Raw genomic sequence first — 25743 nt, 5'->3', positions numbered from 1 at the left:
AAATTTGGCTGTTTAAACAGTAAATATTAAAGATCTGTTCGTTTTCCTAAAATTTATGTAGAGTATCCGACACTCACTCTCAGTTCGGGCAACGAAGCTGTAAACGTCTGTTTAGTTGTAAATCACTATATATGTTATACAACTTTTCAATTGATCTTATCCTCATCATGTTTCTGTTTTTTTTAATACATTGCAAAAAGAATGATCATGCTTTTGTTTAATACAGTCAAGTATCCTCAAAGAATGCAATTTGCTCTTTGACTTGTTGCCTAAATCTACAACCCTCTTCATATTCTTTTTTTTATCATAAGAACCAGAAGGTAGCGTTAAGGATAATAGTTTAAAGCACTTTGTTTTATAATTTCTTAAATGTTGTTTCTGCCTTCCTTAGGTAAGACAATTGTTCCAAAATCAGTGAATGAAGTCAAGCTGATAAGTTCTGGTAAAATTTTGGAGAACACAGACTGTTGGTCTGTGTAAAGTACCTTTGGTGAAGTCCGGGTGGGGCTATAATAATGCATGTTGTGGTACAGCCATCCTTGCAAAAGCTAAAACAGGTTTCTCTATCTTTATCTTCTCATGGGACTATTTTATGTTGCTCCGACTCTTTTATTTTTTAAGTATTCGTCATGCTTGGTCCGATGTCCCAACATATTACCTGAACGCGGATGGATTCGGTATGAGGAACGAAAATGGGATGCAATCGTTAATTGTTGGAACCTATTCATTAGGGTAGTCTTCTTCGATATTTAATAGGATGAATGCAGTTCTTTGGTACAAAATAGATTTATTAGGGTAGAGTATAAATCTTTATAATTTGTTATATATAATTCAATTTAATTGATAATATAAATCTTTATGATTTATTTTATTTTACTTTTTAAATTAACACTATCCCTTTTTATTTTATCTTTTATTTTCAACTTTTATTAAAAATCTAAATTAATAAAAAGTAAGAAATAATTAAACAAAATTAAGATAATTGAAAAATATATTAAAAAATTGAGGTTGCGTTAGAAAAGGAGCAAAGTCAGTAAATTTTTTAAAAGGGGAATAGTGGCGTGAACTGTGAAGAAGTCCTTTTTGTTAAAAAATTAAAATGACAGAGCCAAAGACTTTTTTTTTTTCTTTCATCGTCTTCATCCCTTCAGTCTTTACCACCAGAACACTCATTTCACCATTTTGGATTGCTGGCGATCCTTGATTGGGATCGAACGATCCAAAATGGAAATTGCACGAGAGTTGGGGATTTAGGTAACTTAGGACTGGTCATGGTGATATAATGCTCCAAGTAGTACATTATATAATTTGGAAAAAATTGAACATACCTAGTTGAGTAACTTAGAGGCAAATCTCTTCGAATTTCACGATGTCTCATTTCGATTTAAGCTCGAGTTACTCAGTGAAGTGGGCGTGGATCTGTACTTGCTCTAGCACAATCTACTTATAGGTACAACCCGAATTGCTTAAAACTGATAGCAAGTGTCATTGATATTGTCTTTCTGATGAGTATGATATAATCTGATTTTGAGGTGTTGGATTTTCGCTAGTTGCATAAAGACTTTGAAAACTAGTTCGTTGTCGTTATGCTAACTGCATTGTTATCATTGATGAGCATGTTTCTTGATGATGAACATATCAGAGGCCATCTTTATCCTCTCTTTTTTTGCATCTTTCCTCATTTCTTCACACTGATAAGATCAACTAAGGTCCTGAACGCATTAGTTATGGGATTGCCTTTAAGGTAAAAGATCCATGAGTTGATGATGACGTAAATTTCATGTTTTGACTTATTAACTTATGCTTGATTTTCTGTCTGAAACAGAAAGAAGATTGATGATTCACCCAGAAAGACTGTCTGCTCATGTTCTATTTTGTGAAGGACAACATGCGGTGTTGGAAAAATCATACATGACGGTGAACCATGTTTAGGAACGTAAACGTTGTCTCGGAGTATTTATGTGTATGTTCGTCACAGAGCCCATGTGTGCAAGTTGGTAATGGAGTGAGTGATGAATAATGTGCAATTTTAGTTTCTTTGGTTCCTTTAAGACTTTTTATCTGGTTGGTTTCAAATATTGGCTTTGAATTATTTGTAAAGTTGTATAGACTACTCCACATAAGACGAAATGTACACCAAATTGGAAGGATAAATGCCTTTGTATAAAATGCTATCCGTTACTAATAATGAAATGTTTCCTATTCGGCCTGCTATGGAAGAATAGGCATTTTCTTGCAGGTGATAAATGCTTGGGTAATTTCCTTATTAGTCCCATACTTTGTAAAAGTTATAGATTTAGTCTTTATACTTGAATTTAATTCAATTTTAGTCTTAGTGCTTTTCAAATTACTCAATTTTAGTCTTGAAGTTTTTCGAATTTTGAAATTTTAGTCATGACCCTAATAATAGCATTTAAATTTGTTAGGTTAATTTTGTTATACTCTTTGTAGATTTGGTTCATATTCTCCAATTGAATCATTTAAGATGTTTATATATTTTGAAATTTGAAATTTTAGCCTTGATACAAATGTAATTGTTAATTCATTAAATGATTTTTTAGTCATTTAATAAGTATTTGGAAATGACAAATTGGCATGACATTACTCATGAGTCATGGTATATTGTTGCATTGAATTTTGACAATAGCATAATTTATCAATTTAACTGTTCGGTAATTATGAAATTTTAATTTTAAAAAATAGAAAATACCAGAGTACAGACTTTGGAGCAAAATTTAACCTAAAAGCTTTTAATTAACTTTACATTATATCTTTTGTTCTTATTAAGCTCAATTGCAGGGATGAAATTTGTCTTGAGCTCGATTTGCCTTCACTATTCAATTGAGTTAAACTCATTTACTAGGGAAAATCTGGGTTTGAATTTTAAATTGGTTTTCAATATTAATCGGAAAGAAAAATATGAACATAAAACATAAAACTCCGAGTTATTCAAGCATTAGAACATTATAAACAGCTCACTCAACTTGACAATGATGGAACAGAAATTGAGGTAAGTTGCTTAGGATTAGACCCTCAGGATTCAAATTTGTTAGATGTTACATGAACCAACTCTGCTACATCAGAATTCTTTCCTTTTCTAATTAGATAAGCAGATTTGGTCAAGGAGATGACAATTGAGGTGGTTGTAACAAGCTTTAAATGCCTAAAATGGTCTTATACATTACCAACATACAATGGGTTGATCAGTAAAAATACAGATTCCGAGCAACAAGAGATGACTACAGATCTTTTATCTAATGAACCATTAACTCGCGTGCAAAAAGCTCAATCATGCAAAGACAAAAGGAAGAACAAAAGGGCAGGACTAAGAACATGATTGCAAGACTAGTATTTCTCGGAAGTACTCATACGACTTGCCAAGCTTGTAAATCCAGCTTCAAACTGTGAAATGTAATCAAAGCACTGCAATAGATACTTAATCTTGCTAAGAACGTTCTCAGCAGCTGCAACTGTCTTCTGGATGTCTTCAGGAGAATGTGCCAAGCTTGTAAATCCAGCTTCAAATTGTGAAGGAGCAAAGTAAACACCTTCGCGCAGCATTCCTTGGTAAAACCTGACAAATTTTGCTGCATCACTCTTCTTTGCATCATCAAAGTTGTGAACAGGCCCTTCTGTGAAGAAAAACCCAAACATCCCTCTAATATGCCCTCCGCAAATTGCATGCCCTGTCTTCTTTCCAGCATTTAGAATGCCTTGAACAAGTTCTCTAGTGATCCTATCTAAGTATTCATATGTTCCCGGTGCTTTCAACCGCTTAAGGGTCTGTATCCCAGCTGTCATTGCCAATGGGTTCCCACTCAAGGTCCCAGCCTGATACATTGGCCCTGCTGGTGCCACCATCTCCATAATCTCCCTCCTCCCTCCATATGCACCAACAGGCAGCCCACCACCAATTACCTTCCCTAATGTTGTTAAATCAGGAGTTATGCCAAATACTCCTGTGCCCCACCATAAGACAAGCGAAATCCGGCCATCACTTCGTCAAATATGAGGAGTGCACCGTTTTCCTTGGTTAGGCGACGTATGGCTTCAAGGAAGTCTGGTTTAGGGGTAATGAAGCCAGAGTTGCCAACAGCAGGTTCAAGAATAATTGCTGCTATTTCACCTTCATTACTGTTAAAGAGACTTTCAACAGCTGCTATGTCATTGTAAGGGGCAGTTAGAGTTCCAGAAGTGGTTGCTTTCGGAACACCAGGAGAGTCAGGCAGCCCTAGGGTAGCAACTCCGCTACCTGCCTTGACAAGAAATGGATCAGCATGGCCATGGTAACAACCTTCAAATTTGATTATCTTTTCTCGGCCAGTAAAGGTGCGGGCAAGGCGGAGCACACCCATGCATGCTTCTGTACCAGAGTTTACAAATCGAACCATTTCAATGCTTGGAACAGCTGAGATTACCATCTCTGCCAAAACACTCTCAAGAAGACAAGGACTGCCAAAGCTGGTTCCTTTCTTCATTGTTTCAGCCAAAGCTTCAAGCACCTGCAGATATATGCAAATCCATGCAGAACTATTAGTTCAAGAGAGGGCAATATTAGCATTTAGAACTATTTTCTCTCTACTACTGACCTATTAACTCTTAGTTGAGATGAGTATAAGAAAATGACTCTCCAAATACATAGAAAAACTTAAAAATATATAAATAAATGAACATATCTGTGTCAGACACGTACCTATATCGACACTCATATTGAGTGTCTGACTAACATAGCATTGCATCTCATATAACAAAAATGAAGTTCAAAATCAGAAATGCATATAAAACATCAACTATAGAAAAACAAGAATGAAAGAGAAGGAACCATGTAAGATGGTAGGCACATTAAATCACAAAAATGCAAGGCAAACCTAGAGTAAAGGAAGAAATTCTCTAACCTCGTCATCCGCATGACCAATTATAGCTGGTCCCCAAGAGCCAACATAGTCGATATACTCATTACCGTCTATGTCCCACATGTGCGAACCCTTAACCGAATCCATGAAAATAGGCTGTCCACCAACAGATTTAAAAGCACGAACAGGAGAATTTACACCTCCAGGCATCAAATTCTACCACAAAAAGAGCTTGCAGGAGTCAGAGTTCCAAGGACTTCAACATATAAGTGATTCACAATAAGATACAAAAGGAAAAGGGAAAACCTATGTTATCTTTACTCGAAAGTGCCTGTCGGTTACTGGTATGTATCCGGTATGGTTATATATAATTGGAGAATCATCTCAACACCTATGTCTGGGTATAATAGAGGAGAAAACATAGTGATAGAACACTACAGAGGAACCTCTCTAGGTACAAATCCGTGAGGCATAGGTTGAAAATTAATATCAATGATACAGTTCAGATATCAATCTTCCAGTTAGCAATGAGCCTAGCCTTTCTTTACATTTGCCATGCATTTTATCGATAAGCAATGAGCTAAGACTTAAATTTTTACTCTCTTTTTTCCATTTCATCATTTGACAAAAAAAAAACAAATCGAATAATAATAAAAATGAATTGAAATTAAACAAAATTCAACAAATAAGCTTTAACTTGGCAAGATTCAAACAATCCACAAGTAGGCAAAGAAGGGAAAGAGTTGAAAATCACCAGGGCAGCATTGAAAGCCTCTTGTGACTTTGAAGGGTATAATTCCTCTTCTTATCTTCAACAGGAACAGACATTTGAACACGGAAAGAAGAGGATCGTGAAGAAGGAAGTGGTGGAAGTGGTGTTTTGGTAGAACAAGTTAGGCCACCAAAACCAACTCCTCCGACTCCATTGATAGAAGCCGCCATCTTTTCTTTCTCTCTCACTCACAGCCTTTGTCTTCCCTGTGGCTCTTTATTTCTTCCTGATCCTTCTTACCAGACTGAAGAAGACGATGAAATGGTAAAAATAAATAAATAAATAAATTGAAAGAAGGAAGGATTCGCCGAAAGGCAGCACCAGATTTGGAATTTTGGGCTTATAATTGGCTGCGACTCAGAGAGTTGGTGGGTCAATTGTCAATTCGTCGTATCAAATATAATTCTTTTTGTTGGTTTTTTTTTAACTAAAAAAAAGTGATTTTTATTTGCTTTTACTGGTTGAAGTCTTATTAGTCATTTATATTATCGTTTTGTTACGGAGTGATCACTCTATAATTAAGTTCCGTTACCTCCTTAACGGCGGTTCTACATAACAATCTAAATGAGTTTTAAATGTTAACTTGAATATTTTATATGATAGTTCAAATTAAATTTATTTAATTAAAAATATATTTTCATACCAGCAACTAAATATCACATCAACAAATTTTAAAGACATCACATCCCGTAGTCTAAATAAGTATTTTAAGAATATCACAGTAATTATTGGTGTTCTGTTTAATATAAAATTAAGGAAATAACTTATAATAAGATCATCTTAAAAACTAAAGTTTTTATATACCAATCAAATTTCATCACATCATCAAATTTTAAATATATGAAATTATTATCAAACACCCATCCATATTCAACCTACTATAGAAACTAATTATATTAAAATGAAAAAAAATTTACTATTTAGAAATTAATTTTTTTTAAAAAAATGATTGTACAAAAATAAAAAATATTAACTTTTAAAAAATAAAATAATTAAAAATTATAAAAAGAAAAAGAAAAAAGAAAAACGTTTTGTTTATAATTTTAAAAAATAATTAATTAAATTAAATTTTTTAAAGCTAGAAAAGATAGTAGATATAGACGAGTGTATATGCTTAGTATTTTTGAAATAATTAAATAGGTTACTTGAGTAGAAGTGAAATAAATTTAAATGAAAATATTCTTCTTTTTAATTATCATATTTCAAACCCAAATTTAAATAAAGAAGCAGGTGAATCACCAATGATCCTTTCAGGCTTTCTCATTCGGATACAGTAACCCAATACATGACTGAAACAAAGGAATATAGACGGAACACTTAACCACTTATAATTCAAATTATATGACTCAGAATTCAGAATCTATCTGATCTGAGGTTAATTTTGTTCTTCAATTTACCAAAAACCCACTGTCAGAAAATCCTCAGATAATGAATGCATGCAACATGTGAATCTGAGTATCTGACATAAAATAACTTGGTATAAAACATGTCTTTTTTTTTCTTCTGCTTAAACCTGCATCAGTTCTTCAAAGCTATTCATTGCTGAAACAGGCAACCCCAACAGTAAATTAATGCTTTTCTTATCTTTCTGATGAGGAAGGAAAATCAGAACTGGCTTTTCAGGCAAAGCAACAGGCCCTGTTGAAATGGGTTCTCCCCAACCAAAATCTATGGTGTAAAAAGATAGTTTAGACCAAGCTGTAATAAGAACAGTTCCATCCAAAGATGGCCTAGCTCTTGTCACTTCAAAATAATCAATGGCTGATCGCATAAAACTGTCTGTCGCCAATTTGACCGCCTGTTGGATCAATCCCACAGCAAATGATAATGGCTTCTCAGCTAACTCACCGGCAGTGGAGATTGAATATGTTAAAACAATCCCATTACCTGCAAAACCTTCAGGTAATGGTGGTATGAATCTTTTTCTCCCATCAGCAGCAAAGAGGAGCTTAGTTTTTTGCTGAGGAACCAAGTTTAATGCTTTGCATGGAGCTCTCCACACAAACCCTGCAAGGACTTCGAATGTGGTGCATTTGGATAAAACCCCATCTTCAAGGGCTTGTTCCTTGAGTTGTCCAAGCTTATCTGGATCAAACAGGAAGGTCTTGTAAACCATTTCTTCTTCTTCATACAACTTGTTTGTGTTTGATATATCTTCAATCTCATCAAATTCATGGTGCTCGAACTCTATCATAGGTGGGTTTCGGGGTTTCAGTATGGTTCTGTCTTAAAATGGAGGGGTCTTTAATGGCAAGCCTCTGGTAACTTCACCCCATCCATTCACAAATTCCATAGCAGCAATCCCATCAAGCATACAGTGGTTCATGCTCATCCCAATAGAAAATCCTCCACACTTAAATTTAGTCACCTGGAATCAAGTTTCTTACCTCTTACTTTTCTTAAAATGATAAAACTGAAAGCACATAAAGGTTATTTCATCATATGCTCTTTGTATTGTTAAAAATTGACGTAACTAACAAAATAATCAAACAATAACATGTGACATGTCACGTGTATTTCATGCTAATGTATAAAGATCGATTTTTAATAGTAAAAATAGATAGATTTTTTAACAAAAGGATATGTTTACTTTTTTATTTAATGTATAATGATTAATTTACACATTTTTAAGTGAAAAAGGACAAAATACAATCGACACTTAGTATAGAAACCTCCGTAATATTTTCACCTTCAAATTCAGGTATAAGATATATATTATATATCACATGTATATTCAATTCCCTAGATTTTCCATTTATCCTTTGCCTATGTTCAAGTATGTGCTGAATATGGATATTGGACACGGAGTAACGTGTATGTTAAAGTTTTTATAAATTTGATCATAAACTCAAAGATTGTACCTTAATTCCTGAGGCAGATATTTTAGGAAAAATGAAGAGTAAGGTAAATATGTAAAGGTCTTTCGAAAGAGACTAAGCATAGCACACAGCAGTAACACTAAGGTTAACAAGTTTTACTTGCCAAAAGTTCCACTTTGACATATGCAAGATAGACCAGAAACTAAAGAGTAAAGCAATCCCCAAACCTGAATCACCAAAAGAGGTATCTCTAGCAAGTTCTGAGCACCAGAAATTTCATAAACCAACTTTCCAAGAATGTTAGGGTCAGGCTTTGTTATGTCCCCCATCTCTTCAATCCCACAATTAGCTTCAGCCTCCACAAAAACAGCCCCCTCGCCGGTGCAGTCCACTATGAGCTTCCCTTCGGAGCTGATGGTTAGTAGCCCAGCAAGTGGATGATGATGAACAAGAATCCTTGACAAACCATTTTTAACTTGTTCCGCAGCATCTTCATTCCCTTTAGACTCTGACTTAAACAAGTAAATGGTTCGAATTATGACTGCAATGTTCTGGTCAAGGTTTCCCAGGTAATAAAGACCCTTCTTTGTCTCTTCTGCAGGAAGGACCCGAGTTGGTTCTCCTTGTTTCACTGCAAAACCTTTGGTACCATTGCTAATATCCGCCATTTGAATACCAAACCTAAATCACAACTGAAAACAAAGCTCATTTTCTCAAAAGTCATTATTTATGAATGGACTTGAAACATGTGTCGAATACATGGCATACATAGAATCAAATTACTGTAAAAAACAAACCTGAGAATAAGAATCAAGAGAAAGTATCAGCAGCAATGCAACTGTTTTTTGCATGTTATTGTACTCAGGAGAAGAAGTTATTATATAGGACAGAGTTGAGTTAAAAATATTGACAAAACTTCACTATATGAGAGGGACAAGTGTGAGTGTAAAGAGACAGAGAGTCCTTTCAATGGAAGGAACGCCATTAAAGGAAAGAGACAGAAAACTTTAACCTCATTACAAGACAAGGGTATTGTTCTAAAGGATGAAGTACGGACATTTTAGTTGAGTTAGGCTACTGGTCCATACACCAATACATTACCTGAGAGACCTCCCTGGGGTTGGTTGGTTGGTTGGTTGGTTTAGTTGGCTTGCACGAGTAGGTTACTTTATCTGACTTTTATCGGAGATTTTACTAAATCATGTCAGTTTCCTGAATTTCATGCTCGAATCCCTACTTTTACTACAAATTATGAGATGGCGTGTTATAATATGGCAGTAGGCTTATTATGGCTGATTAACCAGAATACAAGAAAACCTGGACCCCTCCCTTTGTCAAAATCTCCTTCCAAAATCATCAATAATGCATGTTTTCTTGAATCATAGCCTTCTTTCTTTTATTTATATATATATATACATGCAAAAAGAAAAAAAAAACAAATGAATGAAAGACATTTTGGGAAGGTGGAATGGATTGATAAAGTGATTTTGGGAAGGTTGATTTCATCCATTGGATAGATTGGATGATATTAAATGGATAAACCTAACCTTGCTTGAATATTAAAGGGTGGTTAGTTCAAAAACTTCAATCAAAACTTTTGGTAGAGAAGTGATCATAATCTTGATAAGAATCTTACCAAGCTATTGATTGAGTTTTTTAATGTAGTATTTATAGATAAGTGACTTGTCAAACGAATGTAATTTTAGCTAAAGGGACCTAAATTTACTGGCTTAATTCATTTTTTGAAATAACCTAAATATATTTTCAGCAGAAAATGTGAATTAAATCTTAATTCGATTAATATAAATATAATTATTCAAATGTAACACATAATAAAATTATTTAAAAAAATTAACACAAATAACAAAATTTCAAATTAATTATGAATTTTCTTTTTTTAATTTAATTCAGGTTATTCTACTATTAATTGCACCAGCCGGTAGGAAAACAGTTTCGAAAAGCATATGATGGGCACAAAAATAATTAGAAGCATATTTTTGTATATGCTAGTTTTGATTAAAGGAATACATCAGAATTGTTAATAAGGGGAGGGGTATTTTTATAAAATATACATGTTTAGATACGTTGGGTATTTTTGAATTAAGGATAATATTTGTCCCAACCATTTTTGAAAACAAAAATTTTAGTTGTCGACTTTAAAAACAAAAATTGGAGTCGCCACCGATCCGTGATTTAGGTGTGATCGGCCCACCTTAAAAATAAATTTGGTCTACGAAATTTAAGAAAACAGGTTCGGGAGTCAGTTACGCACGAGGAAGGGTTAGCACCCTCGTAACGCCCAAAATCGGTACCGAATTTGATTGTTTAATGTCTTGGTGTCGAAAATTTAAAAGATTTTGTTAAACTCAAATATTAAAATCTGAAAAGGATAATTAATTATTCAAGTCATACGAAGAAATCGAGACCCAATACGTTAGGGTACAATTTCTCAAAATTCCCGAATTTTAAATATCACTTTTGCTTTATAAGTAAATTCTCATTTCGAGGAAACCATTATACCATGCCCAATACGTTATGACATAATAAATTAAATTCCAAAAATGATTTTTACTTATATATTTAAATAACAAATACTCTCGGTTATTTGGAATTAACAAATAAAATCGAAACCCAATATGTTAGGGCTCAATTTTTCTTGAAAATCCCTAACTTTGAATATCATTTTTATTTTGAAAACCTTTAAATCATCATAAAAAAATTAATGTTTTGACAAAATCAAAATATATTTTGAAAATATGTTAAAAAAAAGTTAATGCAATACAAAGTAAATATTTTAATTTAAATTATGTGTATATATGCATCCTCAAAATATAAATACGATACATAAATAGATTCTAAAACATGTATATTCATATATTAAAACAGGTATATATAATATACATATATAAGAAAATAAAATACACCAAACAAAGCAACCACCAACCAAGCAAAACTTATAATAATTCTAGAAAGTACACACATATATATATATATTATAAAGAATGTATCAACAAATTATAAAATATGAAAATATAAATATTATAAAAATATAAATGTATATAGAATATAAAAACTATGAAAAGAAAAGAAAATATAAAATATATACATAATATGTGTATGAATTTAAAACGTTTAAAATATACCTTTATATATTAACATATATATATATGCATGTAAATATAAGAATAAGAATAATATATGATATAATAAACAATATAACATATATGTATATAAAAAAAATTGAAAGATATATTTATAAAAGTATGGAATAATGTAAGTATATATGTATACATATTATAAAAAATATTTATTTTTGGATCATAAGACATAAAAACTATTATAAAAATATATACATATGTATATAAAGCTAAGAAAAATAAAATAATAATAAAATATATGATTTGTACATATTATAAAAATGTATAAACATATGAATTATAAAACATGAAAACATAAATAATTATAAAAAATATGAATGTATATAATATATATAAAAAATATAAAAAATATGATAATAAAATATATACGCACTATATATATATTTAAAACATTTATATAATATATATATTAACATATATATATATATATGCGCACATATACTCATACAATAATAATAATATAATAATTATACTAAAAATAATATAAACAATATATATAAAAAAACTAAAAAAACAAATTAAGGACTAAATTAAAAAGTCAAACAAAATTTGTGAGCCGAATTTAAAAATTAAACAAGGAAGGGAGTAATTTAAACACGTGTAACCAGGGGAGGGACCAAAAAAACAATTTACCTAACCAATCTAAAGCATTGCGCAATATTGGACTAAATCAAAACATTAATAATATTTCATGGGAAAATTTGAAAATAAGAAAAAGTAATTTTTAAAACCATAAAACATGAAGGGGCCTAAACTATAAATAACCCATCAATTTAAAACACGCGGATCTGATTGAGTTTTGGGTCGGGTCACACGGGTCACTAATACGGCGCCGTTTTGGGCTGTATAAAAACCGAATTTTAAACCCTAAAAAACATTTCCTCTCCACCATTTCAGAGATGCGCCGTAGCCCCTATTTTCTCAGTCATTCGAGCCCCCATCTTCGACCATCGACGGTAATGTGAGGGCACTCCGACGGCACCCCAACGGTAAGTCCTCCTTCCTTTACCCCTTTTTTTGTGATTTTTAAAAATAAAGAACCAGCAAGAAACCAAAAAACAGTAAAAAATAAAATAAATAAATAACTAATCCGAACCTTCAAAAATCTTTTTATCTTTTTGTATTTTCTTTTGATTTTTTAGTACAAAAATTTGCTCACCCCCTTAACATAAGTCTATTCCCCCTTTATACAAAAAATCCCTCTTTTTTCTACCCATTTTTGCTATGCGTGCAGGTATGGGCCCATTGTGCGTGTGAACGTGCCAGCAAAAATCATGGGCGAAGTTGTTGCGGCGTGCGAGGGGCAGAATCGGGGGCGAAGTTGTTGTGGCGTGAAGAACATGCAAGGAAACGGTTGTTGCGGCGCAAGGGACCGACTTAAGGTTTCTGGAAACAAATTAACATTACGTTAATTTGGTTAGGCTAATATTTGGGCTTAAGTTAATGAAATTGGGCTGTAATTGGATTAATTATTTGGGCTTGTAGTTTTTGGTTTGGTGTATTGGGTCATTGGGCTTTAGGATTTTGGACCCCGGGCAATAATTGGGTATTACAGCTGCCCCTCTTTGCTCGTTGTCATGTAATGGGAACATAGCAAAGACTCTAAAAATAACCAATTTTGCCCGGTCATGCTGGACCTTGGTGCTCCTCTTCTTCAAGTAGCCTTATTCCGTCCTACTGCATCTTTAGAGGTATAGGAATTGGTGCTTCGATCCACATCACTACAACAACAAAGAAATAGGAGTTATATCTTGTAGCTTCTCAAAAGAATAAAATTTGCTATCTCTAGTCTGCTCCACTGCAACTTTAGGGAGATAAGACTGGATGCGATTTGTTCTTCTGCAACTTCAAAAAGATGAGATCTGTCATTTTAATCCGCTCCACTGCAACTTCAGGGAGATAGGATTAATTTCTTCTGTCTGCTTAACCGTAATGTCAGGGAAACAAGATTCACCGTAGTAGCTTCAATCTGTTCCACTACGCCATCAGGGAAGTAAGATTCGCCGTTGTGGCTTCAATCTTTTTAATTGCAATGACTGGGAAACCAGATCCGCCGTCGTGGCTTCAATCTGTTCCAACTACACCACTAAGAAAGTAAGATTCGCCGTTGTGGCTTCAATCTTTTTAATTGCAATGACTGGGAAACCAGATCCGCCGTCGTGGCTTTAATCTGTTCCAACTACACCGCCAAAGAAGTAAGATTCGCCATTGTGGCTTCAATCTTTTTAATTGCAATGTCTGGGAAATAAGATCAACCGTCGTAGCTTCAATCTGTTCCAACTACACCGCCAAGGAAGTAAGATTCGCCGTTGTGACTTCAATCTTTTTAATTGCAATGACTGGGAAACCAGATCCGCCGTCGTAGCTTCAATATGTTCCACTGCACCGCTAGGGAAGTAAGATTCGCCATTGTGGCTTCAATCTTTTAAATTGCAAATGTCGGGGAAACCAGATCCGCCGTCGTAGCTTCAATCTGTTCCACTACACCGCCAGGGAAATAAGATCCACCGTTGTGGTTTCAATCCTTTTCCATTGCAATGACTGGGAAACCAGATCCGCCGTCGTGGCTTTAATCTGTTCCAACTACACCACCAGGGAAGTAAAATTCGTCGTTGTGGCTTCAATCTTTTTAATTGCAATGTCTGGGAAACAAGATCCACCGTCGTAGCTTCAATCTGTTCCAATTAGACTGCTAGGGAAGTAAGATCCATCGTTGTGGCTTCAATCTTTTTAACTACAATGTCTGGGAAACCAGATCCACCGTCGTAGCTTCAATCTGTTCCACTGCACCGCTAAGGAAGTAAGATTCGCCATTGTGGCTTCAATCTTTTAAATTACAAATGTCGGGGAAACCAGATCCGCCGTCGTAGCTTCAATCTGTTTCACTACACCGCCAGGGAAATAAGATCCACCGTTATGGTTTCAATCCTTTTCATTGTAATGCCAAAGAGATAGGGTTCGCTGCCCACAGCTTCAATCTGCTCAACTTCAACTAATCCAAGCCTTAATGCCAGGGAAATAAAATTTGCTGTCGTAGCTTCAATCTGCTCTGCTACAATGCCAAGAAAGTAAGATTCATGGTTTCACCGATTTGTTCTCTGGGGAACATTACCTGTATATTTCAATCTATGAACCTAATTATGCCTAGTGATTAGGATGTTATGATCAGAATGAATCAAATGCTCCTAACTAGACGTGTATGAATGACATTTGAATGAATGTAAAATATTTTTTTTCTGAGAATGATCTCGCTTAGGTTGTCATTACTCAAAGTTAATTAAGAATTTATTACCGGCGTGCTAAAACGCATTCTTGCTCGACTGGCATCTCTAAAAAACACTTAACCAAATTGCCCCCCACTGTGAACTTCAAAATTTAATCTATTGGGACACCAAATTTGTATCATCCTTTCACTGTAACCCAATGGTAGAAAAACATGACTTTTCTCAATTTTCTCTCATTGCAATGTGAAGCACTTTGGTTCTTTATACAGTTCTCAATGTGTCATACCAAATGCCTATGCACAAATGAAGAATTTCTTCTCTAAGAACAACTTCTTCTTAATACTCGGTGATCATTGCTTGTTTGTTCATTGAAGCTTTGTCACCAATACGACATCTTGTCTCTTTGCTCAATCAATGTTATGACAACAAAATCTGAAGGGATAGTCTTAATTTAGACCTTTCATTCCCAGATCTTTCAACCTTTAAGCTTGGTGCGTTCTAAACAATAGTCCTGTTTCAGGTTACTGTATTATTTAGAAACTTCTAGAGTAATATGCAAAACTTCCCTTGTGAAAGTTTTATTAGTCCATTGATCATTATTCTAATGTAACATGTTTGCAAAAGGAACAAAATAAAAGATAAAATAGAATTGGTTTGATAACATAGCTTGAAATGAACATATTATCAAGAATATTAAGAATACAAGAGGAATTGACTCGTATCTTGAAAAAGAATAAAGTATTCCAAGAACAGGCAATTCAATATAAATAGTATGAAGACTAGGTGCCCCAGATAACGCAGATTGAACTTCTCTGTACAAACTTCTTGAAGACCATTCTGAGTTTGACATGTGTTTGGGATATCTACAATACTCTATCGATGCCCCAAGATGTCGCATACCCTTTCCTGCAGATTCAGGTATATCAAAACCACCACATGCCCCATTCCAATCAAAATCTGAGCCACTCTGATCACTTCCAGCCCTATTCTGATCAAAATTTGAGCAGCCCTTTTCGGATTTTCAACTCAAATCTCCTTTGGTCTAAGGCGCCCTTTGAGGGTTTTCACCTTAGCCTCTCCATTTTTACTTTTTCCATTTTTCATTTTTCATTTTTCTATTTTATTTTTTCACATCTTTTTTCTTCTTTTTTTTGTTACTCAAAGTGCCCTTTGCGAGTTTTTACCGTGGTCCTCTCCTTCTTTAAGCGAAGTATTTCTTGACTGATTCTGAGTTTCCAGGATTAGACAAGTTTTTACTATCCATCTCACTCAAGATCAGTGCTCCTCCAGAAAAGGTCTTCTTTACAACATAAGGAAATTCCCAATTTGGCACTCATGGGCGAAGTTGCTGCGGCGTGCGAGGGGCAGAATCGGGAGCGAAGTTGTTGCGGCATGAAGAACGTGTAAGGAAACGGTTGTTGCAGCGCAAGGGACCGACTTAAGGTGTCTGGAAACAAATTAACATTAGGTTAATTTGGTTAGCCTAATATTTGGGCTTAAGTTAATGAAATTGGGCTGTAATTGGATTAATTATTTGGGCTTGTAGTTTTTGGTTTGGTGTATTGGGTCATTGGGCTTTAGGATTTTGGGCCCCGGGCAATAATTGGGTATTACAATATTAATTATTAAAGTTTATAGAGAAAACAAAATAAGTTAAATGTTAAATTTGTATTAATATTATAATTATTTAACTTTATTTTTACCTAATTAATATTCAGATACCATTTGTACTTAAATATTGTAATTATTAAACTTTATTTTTACCAAACACTACAGCAAAACAGGTTTTTAACGGCGTTTGGATAAAAAACGCCGCTAAAGATTGAGCATTTGTGGCACTTTTCGAAACACGCCGCTGAAAATGAGCATTAGCGGCGTTTTTCTAAAAAACCCCGCAAAAGACCTAAGCCCAACGATGTCGTTTTCAGACCTTTCGGGGCTTTAGCGGCATTTTTGAAAAGCGCCGCAAAAAACATTTTATCTGTCTATTTATTATTTAATCGGTTTATTTATATTATTTAAAATTAAATTTATTTTTAATTGAATATTTAAAATCTTCAGAAAAAAATAATGACACGTAGAAATAATTTGAAATAAAAAAACATAGAAAAATATTTGTTAAAACTGGAAAAATTAAAATACTATTATTTAAAATAATTTTAAAGTTTTTTGGGTACATTACTAATTGTTTTTTAATTTATATATTAAATAATTTCTTATATAATCGTAAAAGAGATAGTATTAATTTTAAAATATTGAATTAATTATCATTATAGTTTAGGGTTTAAGATTTAGGAGTTACTATCTTATGGTTTATGGATTATGGGTTTAGGGATTATGATTTATGGTTTAAGGGTTGGAGTTTAAGGTTTAGTGGTTAAGGGTTAAGGGTTAAGGGTTAGGGGTTTATGATTTATGGTTTAGGGGATAGGGGTTAGGGGTTTAGATTAATTAGTGTTTTTTAATTTATATATTAAATAATTTTTGTTAGAATTAAGTGACCCAAATCCTTATTTAAATAAAATACTGTGGTAAAATAAAATAAAAGTAAAATCCCTATAGAATTATACTTCTTTTATTTTATTTTAGAATAAGGTTTCTAAACATTATTAAACTCCATCTATTTGATATTATTTGAATAAGGAATTTCACTCCTATTAAAATAAGGTTTACAAGCCTATAAATAGGCATAGTCTACTCCTCTTGTAATTAAGTTTTCGACATAGTGAATTTTCTTCTCCTCTGCCCGTGGTTTTTTCCCGAAAGGGTTTTCACGTAAAATTTGTGTGTTTTTTATTTTTCTATTTCTATTTTTCTTTGCGATATATTGTCATTACCGACATTATATTTTTCTCAAATTGGTATCAGAGCTTACGAGTTGTTCATCTCAATCACGGTAATGACGTTTTTGAAGTACGAAATTCTGTTGTTGGATCGCAACACCAGATTTGCATTGTGGAAGATAAAGATGCAAGCAGTTCTTGCACAGATGGACTTAGAGGAAGCCCTACTAGGGGTAGATAAGATGCCTTCAACTTTGACGGAAGAAGAGAAGAAGCGCAAAGATCGAAAGACGTTAAGACAGTTACATCTGCATTTGTCTAACGAAATTTTGCAGGATGTGATGAAGGAAAAGACTACCGCTGGATTATGGAAGAGGTTGGAACAGATATGTATGTCGAAAACTCTAACTAGCAAACTACATATGAAACAGCGTCTTTATGCTCATCATTTGGAGGAATGTGCATCTGTGCACGAACACTTAACAGTGTTCAAAGAAATTCTCTCAAACTTGGAGGCCATGGAGGTTCAGTATGATAAGGAAGATCTAGGGCTGATTCTACTTTGTTCGTTGCCCCCGTCTTATTCAACTTTTAGAGATACGATTTTATATAGTCGCGAGTCTCTCACAGTTGATGAGGTTTATGATTCTTTAACCTCGTATGATAAGATGAAGCATCTTATGGTTAAAACTGACTCTCAGGGAAAGGGTCTTATTGTTCATGGGAGACAAGATCATAATGCTAATGATGATCGTGGAAGGACACAGGAACGGAATCCTCGCAGTAAATCTAAAGGTAGATCGAAGTTTTCAAACAGAGGTAAAACTTGTAACTTTTGCAAGAAGAAAGGGCACATTAAATCTGAGTGCTATAAGCTACAGAATAAGATCAAAAGAGAGGCTGCGAATCAAAATGGAAAACAACTAGAAAATTCGGGTAAAGCTGATGTTGTAGAAGATTACAGCGATGGTGAACTTCTAGTCGCTTCTGTCAACAATTCCAAAGCGAGCGAGGAGTGAATCCTTGATTCGGGTTGCACCTTCCACATGAGTCCCAATCGGGATTGGTTTACAACTTATGAAATAGTGTCTGAAGGTATTGTGTTGATAAAAAATAATGCTTCATGTAGAATTGCAGGTGTTGGAACAATTAGAGTTAAAATGTTTGATGGAGTTGTCAGAACCCTTAGTGACGTACGACATGTTCTAGAATTAAAGAGAAATTTAATTTCATTAAGTACTCTTGATTCAAAAGTGTACAAATACACAGCTGAAAGTGAGGTTTTAAAGATTTTCAAAGGTTCCCTCATTGTGATGAAAGGGCAGAGAAAGACTGCCAAGTTATATGTTTTGCAGGGTTCTACTATTACTGGTGATGTAGCTGTGTCATCCTTTTCCTTGTCAGATGATGATATTACTAAACTTTGGCATATGCGCCTAGGGCATATGAGTGAGAATGGCATGGCAGAATTGAGCAAAAGAGGACTTCTTGATGGGCAAGGAATTTGTAAACTGAAGTTCTTTGAGCACTGCATTTTTGGGAAGCAAAAGAGAGTTCGATTCACCAGAGGAATCCATAATACGAAGGGAACGTTAGAGTATATTCATTCTGATCTATGGGGGCCATCCAAAGGGCCTTCGAGAGGTGGAGCTAATTATATGCTAACTTTTCTTGATGATTTTTCAGAAAAGTGTGGGCGTTCTTCCTGAAGAAGAAAAGTGATGTGTTTTCCGAATTTAAGTCTTGCAAAACCATGATTGAAAAACAGACAGGAAAGCAAATAAAATATCTCCGCACAGACAATGGCTTAGAGTTCTGTTCTGATTAATTTAATAAACTGTGCAAGTCAGAAGGGATCATGAGACACTTGACAGTTCGTCATACTCCACAGCAAAACGGCGTTGCAGAACAAATGAACCGAACGATCATAGAGAAGGTTCAATGTATGTTGTCAAATGCCAACTTATCAAAATCATTTTGGGCAGAAACAGCCTCTATTGCATGTTTTTTGATCAACCGATCTTCATCCGTTGCCATTGAGAAAACGACTCCACAAGAGGTATGGTCTGGTAATCCTGCTGACTATTCTGATTTAAAGATCTTTGGTTGTCCTGCGTATGCTCATGTTGATAATGGAAAATTGGAACCGATATCTATTAAATGTATTTTTCTTGGTTATAAAGCTAGTGTAAAAGGGCATAAGTTATGGTGTCCTGAAAATAGAAAAGTTGTGATTAGTAGAGATGTTGTTTTTTATGAAACTGCTATGCTACCTAAGTTATCTCTTAAAGACTCTTCCAATAAAGAAAATCAAAAGCAAGTGAAGCATCAGATTGATCTAGAATCTACAACAGAGTCGACTACTAAAGGCAGTACAAAAATTCAAAATAGAGTTGCTTCTTCACCACAATACTCTATCGCCAAAAACAGAACTAGAAGAGAAATTAAACCTCCAAAGAATTATGCCGAGGCTGATCTAGTTGCTTATGCTTTAAATGTGACTGAAGATATAGATGCAAACCAATAGCCATCTAATTATTTTAAGGAGGTTAGTTGTGAAGACTCAGAAAAGTGGATGTTTGCTATGCAAGAGGAGATGGAATCACTACACAAAAATCAAACATGGGATCTTGTGAAACTTCCTAAAGGTAAAAAGGTTGTTGGTTGTAAATGAGTGTTTAAAAAGAAAGAGGTGACTCTAAGAGTTGAAGAACCCAGATATAAAGCAAGGCTTGTTGCAAAGGGTTACAGTCAAATTCCAGGAGTGGACTTCACAGATGTGTTCTCTCCAGTTGTAAAGCATAGTTCGATTCGAGCTTTACTTGGTATTGTGGCCATGCATGATTTGGAGCTTGAGCAGTTAGATGTAAAAACTGTATTTTTGCATGGAGAGCTTGAGGAGGATATTTACATGCAACAACCAGAGGGTTTTACAGTTTCAGAAAAAGAGGACTATGTTTGCTTGTTGAAAAAGTCCCTTTACGGTTTGAAACAGTCACCAAGACAGTGGTATAAGAGGTTTGACTCCTTTATGACTTCTCATGATTTTAAAAGAAGTAGCTTTGACAGTTGTGTTTACTTTAAGAAAAACAGTGATGGTTCTTTTGTGTATCTACTCCTTTATGTTGATGACATATTGATAGCAGCGAAAGATAAATGAGAGATAAGAAAGGTCAAAGCCTAACTAAGTGAAGAATTTGAGATGAAAGACTTGGGACCAGTAAAGTAGATACTTGGTATGGAGATTCTCAGGGATAGGAAAGCAAGTAAATTGTATCTAAGTCAGAAATGGTACATTGAAAAAGTTTTTTCCAGATTCAATATGCAGAATGCTAAGCCTGTTAGTACTCCTTTAGCAGCCCATTTCAGACTTTCATCGGCTTTGTCTCCGCAATCAGATGATGAGATTGAGTACATGTCACATGTTCCATACTCTAGCGCAGTGGGTTCTCTCATGTATGTCATGGTTTGTTCACGTCCAGATTTATCATATGCAGTTAGTGCAGTTAGCAGATACATGGCGAATCTTGGTAAAGAACATTGGAAAGTAGTTCAGTGGGTTTTAAGATACTTACGAGGTACTACTGATGTTTGCTTACAGTTTGGAAGAACTAGAGATGGAGTCATTGGGTATGTTGATGCTGATTTTGCTTGGGACCTCGATAGAAGAAGATCTCTCACCGGTTATGTCTTTACAATCGGAGGTTGTGCAATCAGTTGGAAAGCCACTTTGCAAAATACAGTCGCTTTGTCTACCACTAAAGCTGAGTAAATGGCGATTACTGAGGCTTGTAAAGAAGATATATGGTTGAAGGGACTCTTTAGTGAACTCAATGAAGACCTTCAAATCAATACAGTATTTTGTGACAGTCAGAGTGCCATCTTCCTTACAAAAGATCAAATGTTTCATGAGAGAACAAAACACATTGATGTTCGGTATCATTTTGTTCGTGATATTATTGCTCGTGGTGATATTGTTGTGAGCAAAATTAGTACTCATGAAAATCCTGCACATATGATGACTAAGTCACTTCCTATAACCAAGTTTGAGTATTGCTTAGCTTAAGGGGTTTTATGGAAGAGGTGGAGAAACTTGTTCATTGAGAGTTCGCGATGAAGAACTTGTTCATTAAGAATTCGTGTCAATGTGGAGATTGTTAGAATTAAGTGACCCAAATCCTTATTTAAATAAAATACTGTGGTAAAATAAAATAAAAGTAAAGTCCCTATAGAATTATACTTCTTTTATTTTATTTTAGAATAAGGTTTCTAAACCTTATTAAACTCCATCTATTTGATATTATTTGAATAAGGAATTTCACTCCTATTAGAATAAGGTTTACAAGTCTATAAATAGGCATAGTCTACTCCTCTTGTAATTAAGTTTTCAACATAGTGAATTTTCTTCTCCTCTACCCGTGGTTTTCCCCCAAAAGGGTTTCCACGTAAAATTTGTGTGTTCTTTATTTTTCTATTTCTATTTTTCTTTGCGATATATTGTCATTACCGACATTATATTTTTCTCAATTTCTTATATAATCGTAAAAGAGATAGTATTAATTTTAAAATATTGAATTAATTATCATTATAGTTTAGGGTTTAAGGTTTAGGGTTTAAGGTATACGGTGTAGAGTTTAAGGTTTATGAGTTATTATTTTAAGGTTTATGGATTATGGGTTTAGGGATTACGATTTATGGTTTAAGGGTTGGGGTTTAATGTTTAGAGGTCAAGGGTTAAAGGTTAGGGATTTAGAGTTTAGGGGTTATGTTTTATGATTTTGGGTTTAGGGGATAGGGAGTTAGGATTTAGATTAATTAGTGTTTTTTAATTTATATATTAAATAATTTCTTATATAATTGTAAAAGAGATAATGTTAATTTTAATATATTAAAATTATGATTATAGTTTAAATTATTTAAGAGATAATAGATAAACTTTATATATATTAAATGGTTTAGGATTTAAGTTTTACTTGAGATTTGTTAAATGATGAAATTTTATACACTCAATTAATGCTTTTATATTTAAAAATATTCTAAAAAAATTGATAAATAAATAAAAAGTAACAGATTGATATGGATAGGTAACTATCTATTTTGGATAGGACCAAATTATAACAAATAAAAATAAAATACAAAAACTAAAAATTATAATTTTATCTAATTCTTTTAAATATTTTATCTAATTGTAAAAAAGTCTAATATTAGCGGTGTTTATGAAAAACGCCACAAAAGGTAAGCAATAGCGGCGTTTTTGCTGAAAATGCGGCCAAAAAGTTGGGCAATGTGGCGTTTTTGTTCCAAACGCCACAAATATGTTTTTTTATAAAACAGCATCGTTTTGTAATTATATTTTTTTATCCCAAAATTTCAAATGAAATTTTTTCTTTTTTTCACCTTCTTTTTCCCAAAATCGATTCCCTCCCCCACCCCCCAGAAATCCCACCTGAAATCTCTTCTTCTTTTTTCCCCATTTTATTTTTCCCAAACCATTTCTCCCCTACCCCGATTCCCTTTATTTTTCCCCCCAATTTCCCCAAATCGGCAGCCCTCTACAGCCCATACCTACTAATTTTTTCTTTCTTCTTCCTGATTTTTTATTTTCTCAGTTGTGGCAGTGGTTTTATTTTTTATTTGCAGTTTGTGTAATGAATTGTAAATTTAGGGTTCCTTAGCACCAGAACGGTTCAATGTTGACCTTCGAGAGTCAAAAGATTCAAGGCTCTCAGAGCATTGTCGCTAAGCTCACCACCCTTCTTTCCAGCAGTGTCAGCACAGCATCACCACCGTCGATTGTTAGCCCTCTGGCGCTGGCGGCATGCTGGTTTTCGTCAATGGTACCCTCCAACTTGCCGGCGAACAACATGCTCTGAAGTTCAGCCAAGTAATTATATTTTCTCTTACATCTTTGTTCATTTCTATTTTTCGTGGTTTTTTAAAAGAAGCTCTAGGGTTTTTATGCGTAGGTAGGTGATCAATCTATGACTTAATTTATGTGTCCTGTTGATTTCATCGATCATATCGATGGTCTTAATTTCACTATGGGATTTGCTAGAGAACTGAGTTTTTCATTTGGTAAAAATTGAGGCTCAGGATTGAATCAGTAGAGTCGGGATCTTAACAATTCAATTAAGTGTGATTTTGTTGTTTATAAATTTATGTTCAAGGAAAAGTTGTTGCAGTATGTGATTTGATTTTATCATATCATGAATATAACTGATCAATATTTGAGATTGAATTTCAGAATTGAATCATTTGGCAATCTTGAAGTACTTGGATTTAAGTGAAAACCAAATTGAAAGCATCTCAAACAAAGGTATAAGTATTAATTTGTGCATGACTTTCCTGACAGACTTTCCTGACAGACATTCCAGAAAGGGTCACTCCTTAATGTAAATTGTACCCGGAAAAACTCAAACAAGATTTGCAAAAATACAAAGGGAAAAAAGATCCTTATAATCTTAAAGAGTTGATTTTGAGAGTTGGTCATGAGAGAATAGGTCATTAAAATCCTTAAGACCAGAGAGTTTGTGTCCACAGTTGAGTATTACATTTGAAAACTGAAAATTAAATATTCGATTGCTTTATTTTTTTTAAAAGAAAGATTGAGTTTGGATCTCCGACTGCTTTATTTTTTTGAAAGAAAGAAATATGTTTATAAATTTTAAGTAGGAATTAAATTTATTAACATAATAACTTTTTGAATTGGACGTGGATATGTATAGGATTGAGCAATTTCACAAATTTGAAGAAACTCGATTTAAGTTGGAATCAAATTGAAATCTTTCAATCCTTTAAAGGTATGCATTTATATTTAACCAATTACCTAAATTCTTACATATAATTAAATTTTATGCCAATTCATTTCAGTGAATTGAAAGATTTGGTGATCCACCAAGGTATCATTTAATTGAACTTTCATTTTTGTTCAAAATTTAGAAATTTAATTTCAATTCTTAGTAAAGGTTATTGTGATAGATACTAAAAAAATTATATCATTTCATACTTGAAACAAATGGGTGGAAAAAAAGAATTCAGTTTAAAAAAATTAAGAAATAAGGGTTTGGTGAAAACATCTTCTAAATCCTTATAGTGTGTTTGGATTTTGGAATTTGAAGCAAAGAGAAGAAGTGTGTATGGAAAATAGTAAGCAGCAACATAACTAAATCACCATATGCTGATTATGAGAAGATTTATTGTTCCTATTCCCTTGGCTCCAATTTTTTTGGTTCAAAACTTGATGTCTAAGTGTATGCTTGAGTATTTGGCAATCAATCCTGTGAAATAGTTTCTACTTAAGGTGGCATAGAAGCATATGTCCAGGCATAATCTGTTCTTACAATTTATGATTGTTTTTTGGTTTCTCCTCTCCACAAATTGTCTAATGTATTTGGCAGAATGAGATGATGTTATTTATGCCTATATATGCATTTCTCTCTGTGGATGGGTAACCTATATCTTTGATTTGAGGCATAGTTTGATGACAGCATAATTTATTGCTGAAGTTATACAGCCACGTTGTTTGCATGCTGATGACCAGTTTTGACGTTTAAGATTTCAGAATTGAGATGGATTTCCAGCTTAGAGGATGTATAGAGCCTGAAGAAGGTTATGATAAATAATGTGCTTGTTGTTGCACTTATATTAAATATTGTACACTTTTTTGCGAAATTGTTGTCTTTTGAAATATCTTTAAGATTAACGAACTATACTAAATGCGGTAACAAAACTTATGGAGGATAGTTATACTTTTTGCTTTCATTAATGAATAGCTTTCTTGTCTTTATCTGCCCTTATCAAATAAGATTTTATTAGTTAAGGGATGTTTTCTGGATCAACCTTAAATTGATACTAGAGGTGTTCATGGGCCGGGCGGCCCAGCCTGGCCTGACGGCCCGCCTGAAATATGGGAGGGTTTGGGTAAAAATATAGGTCCGAAATATGGGCTTGGGCAAAAAAATGAGGCCTGTTTAGAAAACGGGCCGGGCCTTGGGCACCACTTTTTGGGCCCGGGCCCAGCCCGACCCGAATATAATAAATATATATATTTTATTTTTAAAAATATTTTAAAATACTTTTTTTTATTTTTAAAATATTTTTTTTAATTTTCTAAAATTTTTTTGTGTTTATTTAA

The 25743-nt window shown here is 33.8% G+C and overlaps 1 long non-coding RNA gene and 2 pseudogenes across 4 annotated transcripts; 1 reads left to right on the top strand and 2 right to left on the bottom strand.

Moving 5' to 3' along the window:
* Positions 1–3345: 3345 nt before the first annotated feature.
* Positions 3346–6004, bottom strand: LOC121215423 (glutamate-1-semialdehyde 2,1-aminomutase 2, chloroplastic-like; annotated as a pseudogene).
* An 852-nt stretch (positions 6005–6856) lies between these two features.
* Positions 6857–9526, bottom strand: LOC121215503 (omega-hydroxypalmitate O-feruloyl transferase-like; annotated as a pseudogene).
* A 13442-nt stretch (positions 9527–22968) lies between these two features.
* Positions 22969–25395, top strand: LOC107949605 (uncharacterized). Of its 4 annotated transcripts, XR_005911390.1 has the most exons (4): positions 22991–23493; positions 23854–23925; positions 24335–24409; positions 24480–25395. It is a non-coding gene; the product is annotated as an uncharacterized lncRNA (long non-coding RNA). The 4 variants fall into 4 exon arrangements; XR_005911387.1 differs by having other exon boundaries at positions 24335–25395; XR_005911389.1 differs by having other exon boundaries at positions 23854–24409.
* The last annotated feature ends 348 nt before the right edge of the window (positions 25396–25743 follow it).

This window comes from Gossypium hirsutum, chromosome D03 (assembly GCF_007990345.1).
Source record: "Gossypium hirsutum isolate 1008001.06 chromosome D03, Gossypium_hirsutum_v2.1, whole genome shotgun sequence".
Taxonomy (NCBI): domain Eukaryota; kingdom Viridiplantae; phylum Streptophyta; class Magnoliopsida; order Malvales; family Malvaceae; genus Gossypium; species Gossypium hirsutum.
The sequence above is the reverse complement of the archived record's forward strand: the minus strand, read 5'-3'. Positions and strand labels throughout refer to the sequence as shown.